Source organism: Streptopelia decaocto (genome assembly GCF_964273445.1).
Source record: "Streptopelia decaocto genome assembly, chromosome: 1".
Lineage (NCBI taxonomy): Eukaryota > Metazoa > Chordata > Aves > Columbiformes > Columbidae > Streptopelia > Streptopelia decaocto.
In genome coordinates this window covers 182,823,882-182,843,259 of record NC_138663.1, presented here as the reverse complement: position 1 = coordinate 182,843,259, position 19,378 = coordinate 182,823,882, and the positions used below count along the sequence as shown (strand labels likewise).

General features: G+C 37.1%; 2 long non-coding RNA genes across 7 annotated transcripts in view; one reads left to right on the top strand and one right to left on the bottom strand.

Annotated features, from left to right (window-relative positions):
* LOC309444607 overlaps positions 1-19,378 on the top strand; it is a 93,759-nt gene that overhangs the window by 19,502 nt on the left and 54,879 nt on the right. For both annotated transcript variants that reach the window (XR_014185104.1, XR_014185105.1), the window contains one exon: positions 8,568-8,617. This is a non-coding gene — a long non-coding RNA (uncharacterized lncRNA). The remainder of the gene's footprint in view (positions 1-8,567; positions 8,618-19,378) is intronic.
* Positions 1-19,378, bottom strand: part of LOC309444599 — a 43,576-nt gene that overhangs the window by 13,099 nt on the left and 11,099 nt on the right. The window contains exons 6-7 of one of the 5 annotated variants that reach the window (XR_014185099.1): positions 16,358-16,436; positions 5,888-6,415 (exon numbers count right to left, since the gene is read on the bottom strand). The exons of 1 other annotated variant lie outside the window; for it this stretch is intronic. This is a non-coding gene — a long non-coding RNA (uncharacterized lncRNA). Of the gene's footprint in view, positions 1-5,887; positions 6,776-16,357; positions 16,437-17,426; positions 19,376-19,378 lie in introns of those variants that run through there. 3 more of the 5 variants (XR_014185100.1, XR_014185101.1, XR_014185102.1) reach the window with 3 other exon arrangements.

The window sequence follows — 19,378 nt, the reverse complement described above, 5'->3', positions numbered from 1 at the left end:
CTACACTCCTGCTTAGAGCAATCCACGTCCCATCTCCGGAAAAGCCTTTTTACAATTTCTGTACCTTTCAGCCAAAATTCTGATGTAGTCATCTCCTCCTTGCCATACTACAACTTAGCTTCCAGCAGCTCCTAAAAACTCTGTCCCCCCACTTCCTAGGGAAACACAGAGAGGCAAACCCGCAACAAGTGATTATTTAAGCAGAGGTGATGGGCACGGAATGTATTCACGATAAAGGGTGAAGCACCAACATAACATTTTTCAGAACCACTCTTCATAGAAGTCTTAAAATTACTTTTTTCCTCAAAGCAGGAACTACCAGTTCTGGCAGTTCTGGTTAGAATATGCAACGTATTCAGAGAGAAGTGGACAACTTCAAATATTCTGGTTGGTTGTTTCATGTGATTTTCTAAAACTAGGCTCAAGGGGATCATAGTATTAGAATTTTATATAAAGCATTTGCATGTCAAAATTTTGAGGTAATTTAGGAAAGAACACTCTTCTTTTTTTCAGCTAGGTATGTAATATATGTGACAGATTTGCTTTATGTTTTTCTCCAACTACATGTATAAAATTGTACTTTCTTACATTTTTCATTGATATTCTGTTGCTTTTAAAAATGTAGCTTCTATTATTTGCAAGAACATAACACCGCTGAAGCCAAAGCAAGCTGAAGGTACAGAATACATTCATATTACAGAAGTTATTTTTCCCCACCTAGTTCTCCATTGTGTTGCACATATGGTTGATGGCAACACAGTAAAGCCATGATAGCCACTTAGCTCCTCCAGAAAAGTTGCCTGCATTTCTGCAGGACTCCTTCTCCAAACAAATTACACTACTTAACTATAGGCAAATCTATTGCTGAATAATTGTTATGATGGTCTATTTGCTCCCCAGTGTTTCATTAAGAAGCATTTCCGATTAAGAATTGTTTCCAAACGCCTACTCCCAGCCTTCCTTCTCAACTTCTGGCCATTTTCCTTTGATCTACAGCATCCTAAAATCTTGCCAAATGTACTTATTTCATTGATGTCCTTTATATACTAGACTTAAAATTAGTCAGTATTGTACACCTAAAAATTTGAACCATGCAAAATTGCTTTGTTGGCGGATTACATACATTTAGTAACTTTAGCATGTTTTCAGGAGAGTCATTATGTTGTTATGCATTTATTTTCTTTTAAACTACCTGTGACACCATACCAAAATGCCTCAAGCATTACAGGTATGGTCATAACAGCACCATGTGTAACAGATCTAGTCGCTCCTTAATTTTATACTTTTAAACATAACATGCTAACAAAAACAGTGACAGCTTTCCTTGCATGAACCCAATGGCATTGTGATAACTTTCTTGAGTTTACCACACTTTAGACAAATACTTCAAGCATCTGTTTTGCAAAGTAAAGTAGGAAGTAGAGATCCTCAGCACTCGCCTTTCAGAATCTGCAAATAGTTTTGATTTGAGCAGTTTATTTCCTCTATTTACCTCTGAGTAACTTAAAAGACAATATTCAACTGAATACTAACGCATTCTGTTCCAACATTTTCTGACTTGCCACATTCTGCCTTCCCTTTTTATTTTCTGTCTTCAGACTTAAGTAGTTAATCCCAGGTCATAAAGTAGTCTATGAATGTAACTTTATTTCCCCTTTTTTTTTTTGCACCCTGCACATAGTTTTCTACAACCTGTAAAATTAGAAAAGATTATGAAAATAACTGGTGACCTCACTAGGTCAAAATATGACCTGGAACCTAATAGTAATTACATCACATACTGGAAAACTGTCCAAGTAATACAGAGCTTATGTTAATCCCAAGATATTATTGCATATCCCCTTTTGAAATCTGTATAAATATTCAGTAAAGCACTTATCCCATCATGTGCATGATGAGGTCATTATTTTATATTGCAGTGTGCCTATTTCAGCACCAGGTCCTTCTCAAAAGTCCCAGAATAAAACACTGTAAGAAAATGCACAATGTTTCAGGAGGTCTACATAGGTTGGACCCCAACAGCATTTTAATAATTAACTATTAATGAATCTATTCACCCAAATGGACAAATGCTGACTTCTTTATTGTAACCTTGCTTATTTTGAAGACAATATTCATTCATCTAACTGGCTTTCCAGTTTCCTTTTAAAAATACTACCACATCAGATAAATACTGGTTTGCCTTTTATTGTCCTCCTCCAGCTATCTTAATTTACTGATTTTTCAGATTTTCTATGCTTTGCTTTCTTTCCTTTTTATAAAGTCACACATTACATCCAAATTTATAGATTCATTGACGTTTCCATTCAAGAAACAGTAGTCTGAAAGATACCTATAGATCATCGGTTTTCATACCATTGCGATTTTAATTTAGAGCAGGCTAGTACGGTTTTAATTATTGCCAACTGGATGTAGTTCATAAGGTTACATCTGTTCCACTGAGCTAAACAGGGCCCAGGCACGTGCTCGAGCTCTCCCATGTGACAATCCATGTCATTTCACTCTCACCGCGCTCTTTGGGATGCTTTTGGCTCAGGCCAACAAGTGCCCAGGTAAGACACAGCAAGATTTGGGGAAGAGCAGGGGTTAGGGACTGGGGAGGAGGCCACCCTGCTTCAGGAGAGCGGATGGGTGAGCCATGTGAATGGGAGCTGTCATTTGCTACCAACTCTTGACTGGGCTGTGGTCCACTTTGTTTTCTAGTACTGACATTAAATGCAGCTGAAAATGGGTAGAGAGTAGGGGAACCTTCTCATGCTCCTGGGGGAAGGATGAGGCTGTTGGTGTGGGACAGGGACAGCCCAGCGTTCAGACAACTGTCACCTCCCCACAGCAGGAGGATTTTCAGCCTGTGAGCTGGAATGGCTCTTGGCTACCTGTGCTACCTCCAGTGGGCAGAACAGGGGTGCAGAATCTGGACCCCTTTGTATTTTCAGACACTTTTCTATATTTTTGAATTATCATTTTTGTTTGTTCTCTCTTCAATTGCCTTTTCAAATAAATTATATGCAGACAGTGGTCTCAGATTTCTTCTTATTCAGTATTACTCTACTGGAAACAAAGAAAAATATTAAATGTTAAAGAAATTTTTTAAAAATCTGCTTTCTAGAGTTTCTTTCAAAGTTTCATATATTTTCAGATTAGCAAAACTATAGTAGCTAAGCAGATAATTAGGCTTTCTCAGATAGCATCACATGGTCCGAGCTTTCTTTCCGTTTTATTTTATCTTTGCATGATGCCAAGCTTAAAGTTCCCATTTCCAGTTCCGTTTTCTTTTCTCCTACTTTATACTTCACTCAACATTTATTTACAGCACAATCTTGCTCTTATTCTATTGCAACGTTACTGCTGAACCAGCTTTCTGCTATTACTCTTCAAACTCTTTACCATTCTGTCAGTAATTTTCACAATATGTTTACCCTTTTTCTGGTCTCTTTATTAAACCAGAAGTATTGTACATTCATAAGGTCTTCATTTTAGATCTGTTATATTTTTTTTATTCCTGATCGATATCAGACCCAGGACTGAATTAACTCTCATTACTTCTTCCAGTTGTTTTAAGTACTACACAAAAATATTCCCCTGTAAGCCTATTTTGAAATATTTCTTGCATGTCCACAAATTCCCCTTCTACAGCTTTTCACACATTTATTTTCATATACATAGGAATATATGTATGTGTAATATACATATATGTGTATATATATAATAATAGAGATCCTGATAATGCTGGAGAAAGTCAAATGAAACAAACCTTCAACACGATCTTCATGGATTTTGCATCTTCCATTTTCATTTGTGAAATTATTTCTGTGTCTGCCAGCCACATGAATTGCAGGATCTGCAAGCAGGGTGGTTCTTTTATAAATTATGCTTCCCTCACCTTATCTTCCTTATATAGCAACAGATAGTTATAGTCTACTTATGTCTTAGCCAGACTTGTTTGTAATGTGATCAAAGAACATTTAATGGAATTTTTAGTGGCACTGCACCTCTCAAGACCACATGTACCTTGGCTGTGTTTATGAACAGAAATACCTAATTTGCCTGCAGGAAAGTATGTTTTCACATCTGAATGTAGTAATAGTCACTCAATGTTATTGTCCTCTTGCAAGTGTTTCCCTATGGTTACACTTATTCATTTGCTGAAAAATCTTTCCTGTTTTGTTAATATTTCCAGCAATGCCTTCCTCACTGTTCTTCATATATTAAAGAGATGGACATTTTAACTGGTTATTTTAACTGAGACATTATCACTCAAAAATTGCAAATCAAAAAAACCCATAAACTTGAGTGTAAAAATAATTTTGTCATCAAACTACAACTCTACATTTTAGATTAGTAGTGCGATTACCCATGGAATAGTTTTGTAACTTAACAAGCAATACCAATACTGTAGTTTCAAACCCAAAGTAATTTGCTAAAACTATGCTAATTCAAGTCAGTTTGAAGTACTTCTTGCTAACAATAATATGCCATTGTTAGACTTGTATTATTTCTCATGATGAGTAAGACCTTATTCCATAACCACTCTACTGTAAAATGAATACAAGTATTAAGTAAGGGACTATTTCAGGATCTGTTATTGTATTATACAGTTAATAGAAAGGCCAAATCTTCAGTAAGCAGTGGTGACTTAACTTCATGCGTGCCAACTTATACCATTTGAGGATATAGCCCAGAAAACTCTAATGGGTTTTACATAGTTTTCAATATGCTTTCTTTTTCTATGGATAATTTTCATACAGCTAATTTTTACAAAATTAGTTGCAGTTGATTCATCCTAACAAAAACCACTGCTACTACTGTACAACACAAAACCTCATCATCAATGCAACTGCTTTAGAGATTCCAAATTTCCTCCGCTTTCTAATCCTTGTGTGTAATGTCATCCTCATGTTCAGTAAATGAATCTGGCAAGGAAGGTACTATTTTAATGGGCTCAAAATTATGCAACGTCCTGCTCATAACTACACTAGTTTAAAAATATGGACACCGTAAGTTACATTCTTAGCCACACCTTCAATCACCTCCTAGTAAGTTACTATTATTACTGTTATCGCAAATTACTGCAAGTATCAGAAGAGACTTCAGAATCATATTTTACACATCTAAACCGAAAAGTTCTGAACTTCACTATTTCTGTTTTATCAGGGATTGGGCTTTCCTTTTATTGCACTATCTCAAATCCGAAGAATTCAGATTAGCTAAAGAATATTTAGTATAGATAATAAAATATGTAGGTATCTACCCCTCAGACAGTAACTTTTATTTAATGTTTGTGCTATAACAAAGCATGATTTGCAAAAATTCTCCTGATTTTATGTGTGTACATGTTTTAGTTGTCTTTATTATTTTTTTTTAATTTTAACTGCTTATACTATCAATACAAAGCACTCTTTCCATTAGCATTTCTCTTTATCTACAAACAAAATCTGAAAACATCTGCCATACCATTTATAAAAGCAGTATGCTTGCTTTTGTTCAGATGCTCTTTTTAAGTCAGCATTCCTATATTGAACGAGTACCATAAGTCTATATTTTTACAGGAATGTTTATCTCTGCCCATAATTGTCATTCTATTGATGTAGGAGGCAACATATTTTGATGCTATGTGTCATCAAAAACTTAAAATACTGTCACTGAATTGTTAAGTTTCTTATCTGGTTTACTGGGAGTCTTAAAATAGCAGATGCTTACAGTGTTTAGAAGTAAGTATATTCTTGAATATATATGATCATGCGTAAGGCAGTATTTTAGGCTAATGGATGCACACAAGAGAAAAATGGATTGGTATTGAACCAAAAGACTTAGGAGAGTCCAGTGGAGAAAGGAATAGGAAATTTACATTAACAAAAGGAGTAAAAAAAAGGAGAAGACAGAGAGCTCAAGAGAAGGAGAGATCTTTAATAGGTATAAATCAAGAAAATATTACATTGGGAGGAAGAAAATATTCACCTTTTAATCAGTCAGACTTCACCAGTCCACAACTTTTAAAATCTCTCCCACTTCTTGCAAGTGAGCCATATGGGACTAGATTTTTAAAATAAAGACTAATGCTATGTTTTGTTAAATCTAAATGTCTTTAATATGGATTTTATATTCTTGACATTTGATTTTACATTTCTACAAACATCTTTCAATTAAAAGCAAATTAGGAAAACAGCACATTTTATATTGAAGGCAGAAGAACAATACTTCTTGACTATTCAAAACCATAAAAAATTAACATGAGTGCCATATTCTTCTTTTTCTGTGTCTTCACTACAATACTGTCTCTTACAGAAAATAATGGTATCAGCATCAAATGAAAGTGTCAGCAATCTTCCACATCAGAAGTTAAGACGATACTCTCAGCATAGAAGGTAGGATGGTCAGAGAGGTAGCAAGTGAAAAGCATCAGAAGATTTGGTAGCTAAAACAAACAAACACACACACCACAAGGAAAGATAACAAGATTGAAAAGGACAGGAAAAAACAAAATACATAGGAAATAGCAACGGTAACAATTGTGTTTATTGATCTTAGAAACAGCACAAGAACAACACTAACAGAAGAAGTGAGGAATAAGGCAGCCATTCTTAAAAAGAAAGGTCTACAGAAAAGACCTACTATGATACGAAATGCTCACAGTTATTCCTCTCTTAAGGTGACGGGCCACTCCACTTTTAGCTTGAGCTCGTCAGTTCAAAGCAGGATTCCTGTGAAGTCAGTAGACTGAAACGGGCACCTCCAGAGGGCGATTCATCCCATCCTAAGATCTGAATCCTAGACTCTGAATCACGTATTTGAAATGTGATCAATTTTGTGAAGTTCACTGGGTATTTGTGAACCTAGCAGCATATCTTTAAGCTAAATACTTATGGATAACAACTTTTGAATTAAAATAATATGAGAAAAAGCACATTTTCAACTTCCTTTACTCTGCACAAAGAAAATTTACTAATGACTTTCATCTGCACAGAACATGTTTGTGCTGCATAATATCTTTTGTTACTTAATATTACTTGTGTTCACTATACTGAGCACAAAAATGAAGTCTGACCCAAAAGAAAGAAAATTTGCTTTTCTATTAGGGCTAACTATGTACTAGTGGGGGTGTTAAGTTTATCTGCTGTAAGCAGAAATCAAAGCTTGATATCACTGGGATTCTACATTCCCAACTTTTAAGACCTGATTCAGGAAATAACACATTTAACTGATACTTCAAATGACACTGCTGATATTTCAGTAATTTATTACTGAACACAGTAAATACTGCTGTGAAAAAATGCTGAAATCCTATGTCATGGTGACAGATACTTGCATTATAATGGTTACTTTAAATGAACTGTAATTACATACAAGATGGGTGAAGGCTGGTTTTAAAGCTGGTACATGGCCCAGTCTCTGGGCAGGAAGCTTCAGTGCGGAGCAGGTCTGTGGGGACAACCTCTTCATCCCACCTTCAGCAGCTTGCCAGCGCAGGCAATAAAAAAAGACTCTGCTCCTACAGAACTGTCATACCAAAGCACAAATAATCAGAGAAGAGGATGGGAAAGGGAGCTTTCCCCCTGGGCACCGATCGGGGTGCTGGAATATACACCAAAGGGACAGTTCACAGTCTGCACTTTCTTATTAGTACGGAAAGTCTGAGAGACATAATCCTGGGACTAGGCAATTCATACCTCACAGGAGACCTATGCATACCATGGTTTTCCACTAATGACCATTTCAGAATAGTCATCCTGATACTGCCTATTACATGAGAACAACACAGAGTTGTCAGTTACCATGCAACTAAAAAGACACCTTTAAAATCTAAATATGGGTCCACTTGAAGTGTTATTTTGCACTGAAGAATTTATATGATCTAAACAATTCTACAGTCATGTAACATAACATAGTGTAACACTAACGCAAAACAACATTACAGTAAGGGCTAATTATAAAATACTGCACGAAGTCTTTTATTTAAAACTGCATTTAATTTCCTTTTCCTTTTAGAATTACCACAAAGAGTACAGTTATATCAATTTTCAGGTATGCATATCTTCACTGGGTGCCTTTAATAACTGCTGCCCAGTGACAGAGACACTTAATTCTTATGTAGACCTATCTCTATCAGCAGAAATTAATATTCTACCTTCCAAAAAGTAGATGTTAGCACTCCAAAAATATTTGTGAATTGGCACCATAAGGACTCTCCCTGCTTCACCCATTTTCACTCTTTGTGTCCCCAGTCAGCCACAGGGCAGTGTTAGAGGGGATGAGACTCTGCTGCACATCAGCTTGGGGATCAGTTACCCTGGAGTGTTGCTTGGATGGCCAGTTACGGCATTTGATGCAAACCACCACGTTTAAAAAGAAACAAGTTTTTAGCATAGTAATTCATGAAGACCAGTTGCAGTCACTATAGAAATATTAGTTAATTGCTCAGTTTAAGAAGTACATAATTTCCATAAATATTTACTCGGCTATAATACCATATATACTCATGGGACTCAAGGAATAACTAAGCACATAAATGAACAACTAATGATTCAGACTTTTTTGCCAATTTCCTAATTTATTTTATTTTATTACAGCTTATGGACGGAATCCTCACACTGATGTCTAACCTGCAACGAAAGCTGATGTAAGTAATCTGTTGTTCTATGGCTATATTTGGTTATGAATTAATTTACTTTGCTAGTCCTGGTGAATAACAATTAATTAGCAATCTCAGTTCTCAATTTCAGCATTATTACAACTATGTTCTGCATGCAAATTTTGCCACTCTTAAGTATTACTGCCTGCCTGCACCCCACTCCAAATGCTAGTGACTAGAATTAACAACAGAAATATAGAAAAAACTGGCTTTGATTTTTCATGTCTAATAATGGTTTTTTTTTGAAGCGCTAACTTAGGAAGACAAAACATTTGGGGCAGTGATCATTTGCTAGTAGTATAATGCATTTTGTGATTCAGGTCATCTCTGAAAGTCATTTTAAAGCCTTCCTTAGAAGCAACTGTGCTAAAGCAAAACTGTACAGAGCAAAGTACAGCTCAGCACAGCAGTTAGTCAGAAAGCTGAAGTCTGAATCTGTTCTCCATGCAAGCATAAAGCATAACATGTCTGAACACTAAATACAAATTTATAGTGTAAATACTTACCTGGCTCCTCCATTTTCACCCTATTATAATATTTCTCCTATGCTCATTACATCGTATTTCATCCTTCCCTTCCTTCTGAAAAGAATTTCCTTCTCTCCATTTGAGTTTCTTCCTTTCATATTTGCGTTTCCTACTCACCTGCACAATTTCTGAAACTCCAAAATTTAAAAGGGCTATGGATCCAATCCTGGGGTGAAATACCAAGTTCTGAAAGCTTTTACCATGGTTGAAGATCAAAAAATTAGGTGTTTCTGTTCTCTTATTTCCAATATGGATACAAAATCACCAGAATAAAATCAAGCAATGAAAATCTACTTAGATAACTGTAATCCTAGAATGAGATCACCACTCTGTGAAGAGCTCTGCTCATACAGCAAAACATAACAACCATTTTTACTGATTTGGCACTATATTATTATCTCTGATACCTTATTTTTATGCATAGCTGCTATGAGAAGCGTGCATCCACTTCTCTCCTTTAGTAGCCATTTTAAATGATGCACTGAATGCTTCAACAAATGAAATGGCTCATCTCTTTAAATACTTTACAACCAGTTTATGATAAGATATTTAGAAGGAGATAAAAATAGCTAGGTTTAAGACTGGCATATTTTACGTAAATGTACGTAAATATTTTTTTCGCCTGTAGCAATTCACAAACAGCATTTATCACAAACAGTATCCATGACATACATTTTTAGATGCCAGCTCTTCTAAACACAAAATCCATCTTTACATTATATCAAATGTTGTTTCACAGATAGTATCAATATTTGATGTTTCACTGACATATAACGGTATAAGTTACTTTGTAGAGGATAGTGCCAAAACTTCAAGGTGTTACCTCTCAGCAGTCATGAACTCCTGCAGTCTTTAAAGATAAAATGACATATGACAAGCAATAAGAGCAGAGCCAATTTTTAGAGACCAGTATTGACTAACTAAAAGAGTGATCTCTATATCCACCATAAAAAATCTGCCCAAGAAACACCAAAATAGTTTTACATTAAAATGTACCTCGGATCAAAAAAAAAGTATGCTTTGTTTTATTATTGTTATGGTGATCTTGTTACCTAACCTATTTGTAATGTCAGGAGCTGAAAGGAATATTAATTATTTATTGAATTTGAAACTTTAACGGAAATCATGCTTTTGGCTAGCTAAGTCTAGTCATAGACATAAGTGTGCAGTCATATATTAAGAAGGAAAATGGTTAAATAATAAAAGCTTAAGACTTACAAAAATATCTGGTTTTAAAACAAACAAACAACAACAAAAAACCTGCATTTAAAAAAAACTTGTATTTAGGGGGATGCCCTAAGACATCAGCTTTCAATCTTTCTGCAGATTCTTTAGACTTCATGAACAATTTTAAGGGGTCTGCAAAATAATAATTAAGAAAAGCAGCCATCCTGTCAGTAAGCTTCAACTTATCACCAGTAGGAGCAATCATCCACTGGATTAATTACTGTAATTGTTTTTAGGAAGGTCATACATCACAGAAAAATGCAAATCAATGAGGATCAGGCTTTAGAAATCTGAGATTTTTTTCTGCTGTTCAGTAAGATAAGCATTATAAAAGAAAAAAATAATAATAATTTATCATGTGGAAAAAAAAATTATCACATTCTAATGAGTATTACCTGAAGTGGGGAAAAAGAACTAAAGATTGATCTATGATCAGCAGATTTCAAATGATGGAATATGTCCCACTTGGAGGAGATGCAAACTGTATGTTGGAACCGAGAGGTGTTATTGTTTTGCATCCAGCACTTCCACAGCACCTGAGTCTCTTTGTACTGGGCATTGGTGATGCTGCACCTCGAATCTTGTGTTCAGTTTTGGGCACCTCATTACAGGAAAAACATTGAGGTGCTGGAGAGAGTGGAGAGAAGGGCAATGAAGCTGGTGAAGGGTCTGGAGCACAAGTCTGATGAGGAGCAGCTGAGGGAACTGGGGCCGTTTAGCCTGGAGAAAAGGAGGCTGAGGGGAGACCTGATCGCTGTCTACAACTACCTGAAAGGAGGTTGTAGCAGGGAGGGTGTTGGTCTCTTCTCCCAAATAACAAGTGATAGGACGAGAGGAAATGGCCTCAAGTTGCGCTGGGGAGGTTTAGATTGGATATTAGGAAAAAATTATTGATGGAAAGGCTCATTGGAACAGGCTGCCCAGGGAAGTGTTTGAGTCACCATTCCTGGAGGTGTTTAAAAGGCATTTAGGCAAGGTTCTTAGGGATATGGCTTAGAGGTGGACTTGGCAGTGTTAATGGTTGGGCTCAATGATTTTAAGGGTCTTTTCCAACCTCAATGATTCTATTATTCTATTCTATGAGTCATTTGTCTGTCTGCACCTGCAGTGCAGAACCCCATAGGCAGGAGAAAGTATAATGGGACAGAAGAGAAACTTTAGATGGGAGGGATTTGTGGGACCATCTGTATCTTTGCATGCAACTGTTCCTGAAGTAAACAGGAAAGTAGGTTTTCCACTTTAAAGGGTCACGTGCAGGAACTGCAGAAGCAGCTGGAGTTTCAGAAGGAAGACACAGGGAAGGCTGTAGCAAGGGCAAGTGTGGAGTGAACTAGATTCAGATAGAGAGCTACATCCACGTTCTGTGGTAAAGTGACTTCCAACCGACTCTGAGGCATCTCTAACTCCCATGGAAACCTTGTTCTGATCCCTATATCAAATTCTTTGTTCACATACACTCATTCCCAGTCCTACCCATAGACTCCATCACCGCTTCTGTACCCATCTGCCTTGCCTAGACCCATAAATCCCTCTCTCCTGTCACTCACAGATGACACCAGGAAATAACCTTTTCCACACTACAGCAGAAGTCACTCTCTCCTGCCTAACATGTTGTTTTCTGATACAAAGCAAAGACTCCCCTTGATCTCATATTCACCTAGCAGCTTAAGCCTGAGCAGACAGCTTCAGAATCATGTAAGTTAGCAACAGGTATTTAGCACTATAATATAAAAACATAGACAACCCCCCTTATTTTCAATACATGTATCAAAACATACAACTGAAATATATGGAACAAAAAAAGGTTACACAGAGCATGCTCACCTGCCAACTTCCTTTAGCTCCTTCTAAAACACTATAACCAATAACCTTTGTTTCTAGTATTTTGTTTAAATTTCATAAAAAACACTACAGTCATGTTAGATTAGACAACTGATTTCTTCAGGATAAACACATTCATACCATCTGAATAAGGCGTATAATTTGGCATTTCTGAAATTCGACACCACCATAATTCCTAACATAAAGATGCGCAGGATGTTGGAAAAGACAACTTCTCCGCAAATTACTTATGGATGTGCTTGTATGGTACTCAGAACAATGGGAAGTAACCTATGTCAAGGGCAACTAAAAGCAGGGATAATACAAATACTTTATGATTCCAGGAATTTTTCAGTAGGAAAAAAGTACTAAGAGACTTGATATGAGGACAAAGACGATTTTTACAATGTAAAATTACCATTCAGGGTGCTGACATAAATTAAAAGAAGGTGGTCAAATAGAATTGGGATTTTTTTTAAGTAATGAACAAACATTATAATAAGACATGCTAATACCTGTAAGAGAAGTTTACATCTGTTAATGACAGAACAGAAAATTTTAAAATCTGTTTTTCTGGCAATGAGAAATCAGGTATTAATTCAAAGATGGATATATATTTTAAAGTAGTGGAGTTGACAAGTTTAATATTTGACCCAAAGACTTGAAAAGTATATTCACTTCTCAAATCTAAATCTACTAGTCATGAGTATATATGAAAAGTAGGGGTAGCAAAGACTTTTAGTGATACTCAAGGACAAAGTAATGATTAAGAACTCCACAGTTCTGTTACTGGGGAGGACATGGCGGGGACAGAAGGGTTAATGCTACCAGACTGCTTGTCCTGGCTCCTTTCTGAGAACCTCTGGCTGTTGCTTTTGGTGGAGAGACAGGCAACATACCTAGAGCTCAGAAAGTGGGGAGTGCTCTCTACCTTTTCATACACCCCAGAACAGTGGTTTCCATATTTTTGGAACAACAGATTGTTATCAGCCCCTAATATTTTTCAAAACCCACTATACACCCATCTGATCAAACTTTTAATGGGAAACACTTTAAAACACTTAACCATGGTTTAGCCAAACAGCTGTTCAACTTACCATAGCCTTGTAGGCTACTAGGGGTTTGTGGACCACAGCTTGGAAACTGTTACAGCTGTTTCAAAGGTACAAGGATGCCTTTTACTCCACCCCTCCTCCCAGACCCTGTGGTTGTTGTGTGAAACATTTCTGCTTCTTTATCTGATTTCCCTTGGGACTAATTTTAGGGCCTGCTACTGCTTTTAGCTTTCTGAAGTAGCAGCAAACTGGCATTCTCCATTGCCCACAGGTTTGTAAACAACAGAAGTAAAACCGATCTGCCCATCCATAATGTTGCTACTGTCAGATAAAGGAACAAACAGAAGCAGACAATTAAAAAAATATATCTGCAGATTTAGGAAAACAAGACCAGTTTACACTTGATTCATGTTTGAAAACTTATCAGTGATCAATGAGGACTACAAACTTTTATTTACAGAAAAGCTGCAATTCTGCACAGGTTGGATTTTGGCCATGGCTGGTTCAAGACAAGTGGAGTTTTCAGACCAGTAAACAGCTGACTTTTGTACACTTGAAAAGATGTACCCACAAAACCATGGCAAATAAAACCGGTGATAAGCAGCCTGCCACCATTTTAAAAATCACCTAAATTAAACAAAACAGTGACCAAAGGCCTCTTGTTCCTCTGTTATGAAAAGAGGGAGTTTATATTAAACACTTAATATTAAACACTTCCACGTATTCACAGTTTTAGAGACCTTTCTCACATTACCTGCTCCTCAGTCCATATTCTTCCAAACTGAGGAATCCTGATCCATTTACTGTCCCTGCAGAAGAGCTGTGCCATACCTCTTAGTCATCCTTCTCTATATCGTATACAATTCTCACCAATACTTGAAATGCACCAGCATGCCAGTGACACTTCTCTGTTTCAAATACCATTTTGCCACTTTTTGCCAGCATCGACTTCATTCAGAATGATTTCAGGAATTAGCAGGAGCTGCTAAAAATTCATGCGAACACCAGTAAGATGGCTTGAGAACCCTGGCTTCTCACAGCAGCAAGATACTACCTTTCAGTTTAAACAGTGATATTCCACCCCTGTGACAGGCAGGACGTCCAGGATCAAAACCTGCACTTTAAACCCAGTCAGGGCTGTGAAACCCTGAGAAATACAAAGAATCATCTCTTCAGCTTGCACCCCTTATGTGGTTAGAAAGAACAGCCACAAGTCCCCGCCTTCCTGAGCAGCAGGACTGGTCACAGCCTGCTGAGCTCAGGGTTTGCAGGGTGATGGCTGCTGTAATCCAACAGCCGCTGCCTCTCTCTGCTGATAGATGTGGCTGAACAGCAGGGTCAGCGATATCTGGCCTCTGTGACAGCCATGGCTCCTGGATCACCATAGGTCCTGCTGCAAGATCCTTCAGGGTCTACATCAGGTCTGACTCCAACTGAATATTTTCCTTTTATTATCTGCAATCTTTATCACTGCACTTTTTCAGACCATTTAGGAATGAGTAGATGAGCGAAGGTGCCAGTACAAACCTTTGTGAGGTGGCGCTGTTAAAACTGCCCAGTAGATGCAATACTGTTCCTTATCTTGTAACCCTTTACTAATCAACAAAATATTTTAAGTGACTCAATACTTCATTTTGTTAACAGTCTTTGGTTATGGAGCATTTTTTAAAACATTTGGGTCACCCTTTCTTCTACCTGTCGACTCCGTCAAATAACTGGCAAATCTCAGATAAAACTACCTCGTAAAAAGCCAATATGATGGTTCCTATTCATTACATACTTTATCACATTCACTGGCATTTTGTCTGTTGTGGTAGTCAGACCTATTAGCCCATTAGTCCATGATCATCCCTAGAGCCCTTTTTAAAACCAGTGTCATATTTGTTACTTTCCATTCCTCTGTTATCAAAGGTAATTTAAGTGACAGATTATACAACACAGTTCATGGCTCATGGATTTTATTTCTGAATTTCTCTAGGACTACTGAATGGCTATCTGGCAATCTGTTACTGTTTATTCAACTAATTTGTTCAAAAATATTTTATTGATATTTTAAATCTGAAATATACCCTATAAAGAACAACTTTCATGTGGGAATGTTCTTAATCTCCCTGTAATAAACCTTGCCATGCAGAGTTCATTTGTTTCTGCGATGACTTTGTCTTTAAACGTTACCTTTATCCATAATTATCTATTGAACTCACCTCTCTACAAGCAAAATTTACACTTGTAAAAAAATAAAAGGCTTTGGCTTCTAGGACTTTAGCGTGTTGCATTTCAAAACCCTTATGTCCTGCCTTATAATAGTTCTAATATTTAACTTCTACTTTGCTTACTTGGATTTCACCTTCTGAAAGACCTCTGTTTATTTCTAAAAACTTACTTTACTGCTTAGTTGTGACGGACAATTCTTATTCATTTGGGTTAGAATAAGAAAGCAAAGTTCCCAGGGGTCTTTTAGTATTTATATAAACTGTATCTTTATTTATATGTAATACTTCTCTTTTAAAAAACACTGGATTTTTTTTTAATATATTTTTTTCTTCCCTAGAGAAACTTGAGTATGATATATCACTACTGAATGGCTCTTCTATAGCCACTTCTTGTGTGCTAATCTAGACCAAATCAAGGGCTGTCCTCTTCTCGATTCTCTAGCTGGTTTTCTCGAAAAGTAGTTCTTGATGGTATCTAAAATACAGCCTGTGTATGATGGCCTAATGTTAAGTTTATCCAGTCATATATAGCTAACTGAGAACTCTTGTTATGATCAAGCTTTCGGGTTGTATAGCCTCTCCAGTCTCCCACAGTATTTCACAATCACTGTCTCCACCCCATCAATTAGTCCAGAGCTCTTGCTAGATATAGAACGATTTGTAATTATGTTTTGTAGTTTATTCTGACAAAATTAGTTTATTTGGCTATATTTTCTTTGGTATATACAGTGCCATTTTTGTCTGCATAGTCCAATCTACCATCTCTGTATCAGCTGGGCACTAAACATTCTATCTTCTCTGTATAATCTATACACCCACATTTCAGTGTCACTTTAAAAGAAGAGGGATACATGCAGACCCATTTCCCAAAAGAGGGTAACATACCTGGGGAATTCCTGACGGAATTCATGCTTGCAACTCTTCTGAAGAATCATTTTCTTCAAGACACAGTGGAAACAAAGCACTAGGAGATAGCAATGTACCAATATACCAAATCAAAACTAGTGTAGGTTCCTTCTCAACAGAAATAGGGTGGTATTTGAAAAAGGACTGACCAACAGTATGGCTGGAATAGCTGCTTGTGGTTATTCAAGATTTCTGTACCAAGAGATGCTGTGTCAGGGAGGGAATGCACTAAAGAACAGAAGGAAGCTACAGAAGTATAAAGAGCCCTTTAACCTTTTGCATCCTCTGCAGAACTTGATAATATTTGCATTTGCTTCCATCTACGAGAAGGGAGAGTCTGTTATTACTGCTGTGGAGAAGAGAGGGATGCTTTCAGGACCCAATGCCAGTACCTACTGACTTGGGTTTGACAGCTGAGGCGGCCTCTGGGACTTGCATTTTATCTGTTGGCTGCACCTCACTTCTTGTTCACTTTTGTGGTGTTTCTAGTTGGGGCACCTTCTGTCTGCATTAAATATAACATATTAGACACAGCAGAATCCAACAGCTACACTGCAGTATCCAGTGAGAATTCATGATTATTTCTTTGTATTACCATAAATCTTTGGAGGTCTTACCCTGGACCACTTCTCATTATGCGGGGCCATGAATAAACACACAACAAAAAGTAGATGTGCTTGAATTCTACATAAAGAGACAACTGAGAGATTATGCCACATTACAAATCCAATGACACAGTACTACTGTGATAAGCATTGGCACTAATATACCTCCAATGTAACTGTTGTCTGGTTGGATTGTTTTAAGCTCCACAGTACATAAAACTTTTAAGAAGATATTTGAAGGAAGATAGTGAACAGTTCTGTTTACAAAGAAGTCAACCAATACATGAGAGGTAGCTGAGGAGAAAATATCCACGGTGGTCTGAAAATTTAATGACTGAATGATGGAAGCTGGCATCATATGTTGATCAAAACCAGAGTCAACCTCTTGATACTGAAGGAGAGGTATCAGGTAGAAGTAGTCTTGATAGGCCTTGAAAATGAAGACAGATAGTTTATCTTTATTCCTTTAAACTGAAGCAGGAAAATGAAAATACCAAAAGAGTAGTTTTGGAAACAGATATTTACAGTAGCACTTTGACAAGACAATGACCATGGCAAGACTGCATTTGTCAAGGCAAAAGAAAAATATTTTCTAATAAAGGTATGATGCATGGAAAACGTGGATGAAAAAATCTAATCATCTGACAGAGAAGAAAGACCATCCTTAAAGGGCTGAAAAAAGATTCCTAAAACTCAGATGTAGCATAGATTGATGACTTAAAACAAACAATAGCATGATGGTGTCATTCACAGAGGATGTAGAGAGGTTTTGTGAAGGCCACAACCTGAATATAAAAAAACCCTACTAACAAAAGACCAATAGTTGTAACTGGAAATAAAGAACCAAGGGCACTGCTGAATAAAATTTTCATGCAGTATATCTGCTTATGAGTGGAAAAGAAGACGGGAGGAGGTATATGAAACACATAAAACATTGTTTTTCCTATAAACATTGTGAAATGAAAAATTTATTTCATGTCACATCTATTACTAAATTATTGCAGCTATCTATGCTACTACATTTTGACTTTCAACGGTTGAAGAAAAACAATGTTGGTGAGGTCATAATATGACGAGTGCCTCATTCAACATAAACAAAAACATGCTACAGCCAGCTTGAAGACAGGACAGTCACAATTCACGCCAAGTGCAAACAGCAGCAGAGAAAACAACTTACAACTACTAGCATGCTGGATGTTCAGGCACATTCCTTTGCTCCTCCTTCTTAGTGCACAGAAACAGGGCTATCGCCTCCATTTGCCACTAAAGGAAACTCAGTCTCTTTACTGCAGTTTCATATTCCAGCTCTTGAAGTATTCCCAAGTCCACACAATGTGTAGCTGCGTAGCAAATCCCCACTCCCTATACTCCACATCAACTCCCTGTCTTGATATCTGCTTTCTTGCCTCTCTCCTTGCTTCAGTCATTTACAGCATGGGCTAAGCCAACGAAACAATCAGATCAGGTTCTCAGTAATGGGGGTTAGCAGCAGTGAGTAGTGGAGAGCTGGTTACACCAGGAGACAGCTCAGAGTTCCTTTTCTTCCCATTAATATTTGTAGTAGTACTACTGCAAGCAGAACATAAGTGTGCCCCAGCATTATCGCCTTCAAAGTACTGGGAAGCTGACATCTCAGGAAGCAGAAGCAGTCACCTCTAGGTGATCTGCCTCAGTAGATATTTACGAAACATCCACGGGATTCCTCACACCCCGCTCACTAGCACGTCATTTTCCTCTCTTTTCTCTTCTGAAACCAGACCTATTCTGAGGCACCTCTTTTGACCTGGTTCAGGACTGGGCGGGTGCAGCTGGAGGGCCATGTTTGAGAGGTTTTTGCAATCACCTCATCTCCCTCTCCTTTTCTCTCTTTTACCCAACTCAGTGCAAGTAAGAATAACTATGGCCAACAGGATGTAAAAGGCAAAAACATTAATCCATTAGGCCTGAACATTTTAAAACCAAAATATGCTGATCAAGATTTTTTATGCAAAATGAAACATCCAATGTTCTCAAATCTTGATTTAATTTCAGATTAAAAAAAAAATCTCAATTTTATATTGCAAAATCTCGAAATAATCGCTTTTAAGTTTTTAAACTAGTTTATACAGGTAATTCACAACTAGTTACCGAGCCTTCTTCAAAGCCCATATACTCCCCTCTAACAGAAGATAATTGGAGAAAAACACTTATTGAAAGTTTTAAACTGAAATGTACCATATATTCAGCGCAATGAGAAATACCAGTAGTTATGCATTTTTTTCTCCTTTCAGGCATATTTTTGCTGTCCACTTTTGTTTTTTCAAATTGAACTCTTTAGTCTGCTTTTGATGTGAGTTTATGATTTCTTCTTTGTTCTTACTCTTTCTTCAAACTACTTTAATTTCATGCTGCTCTT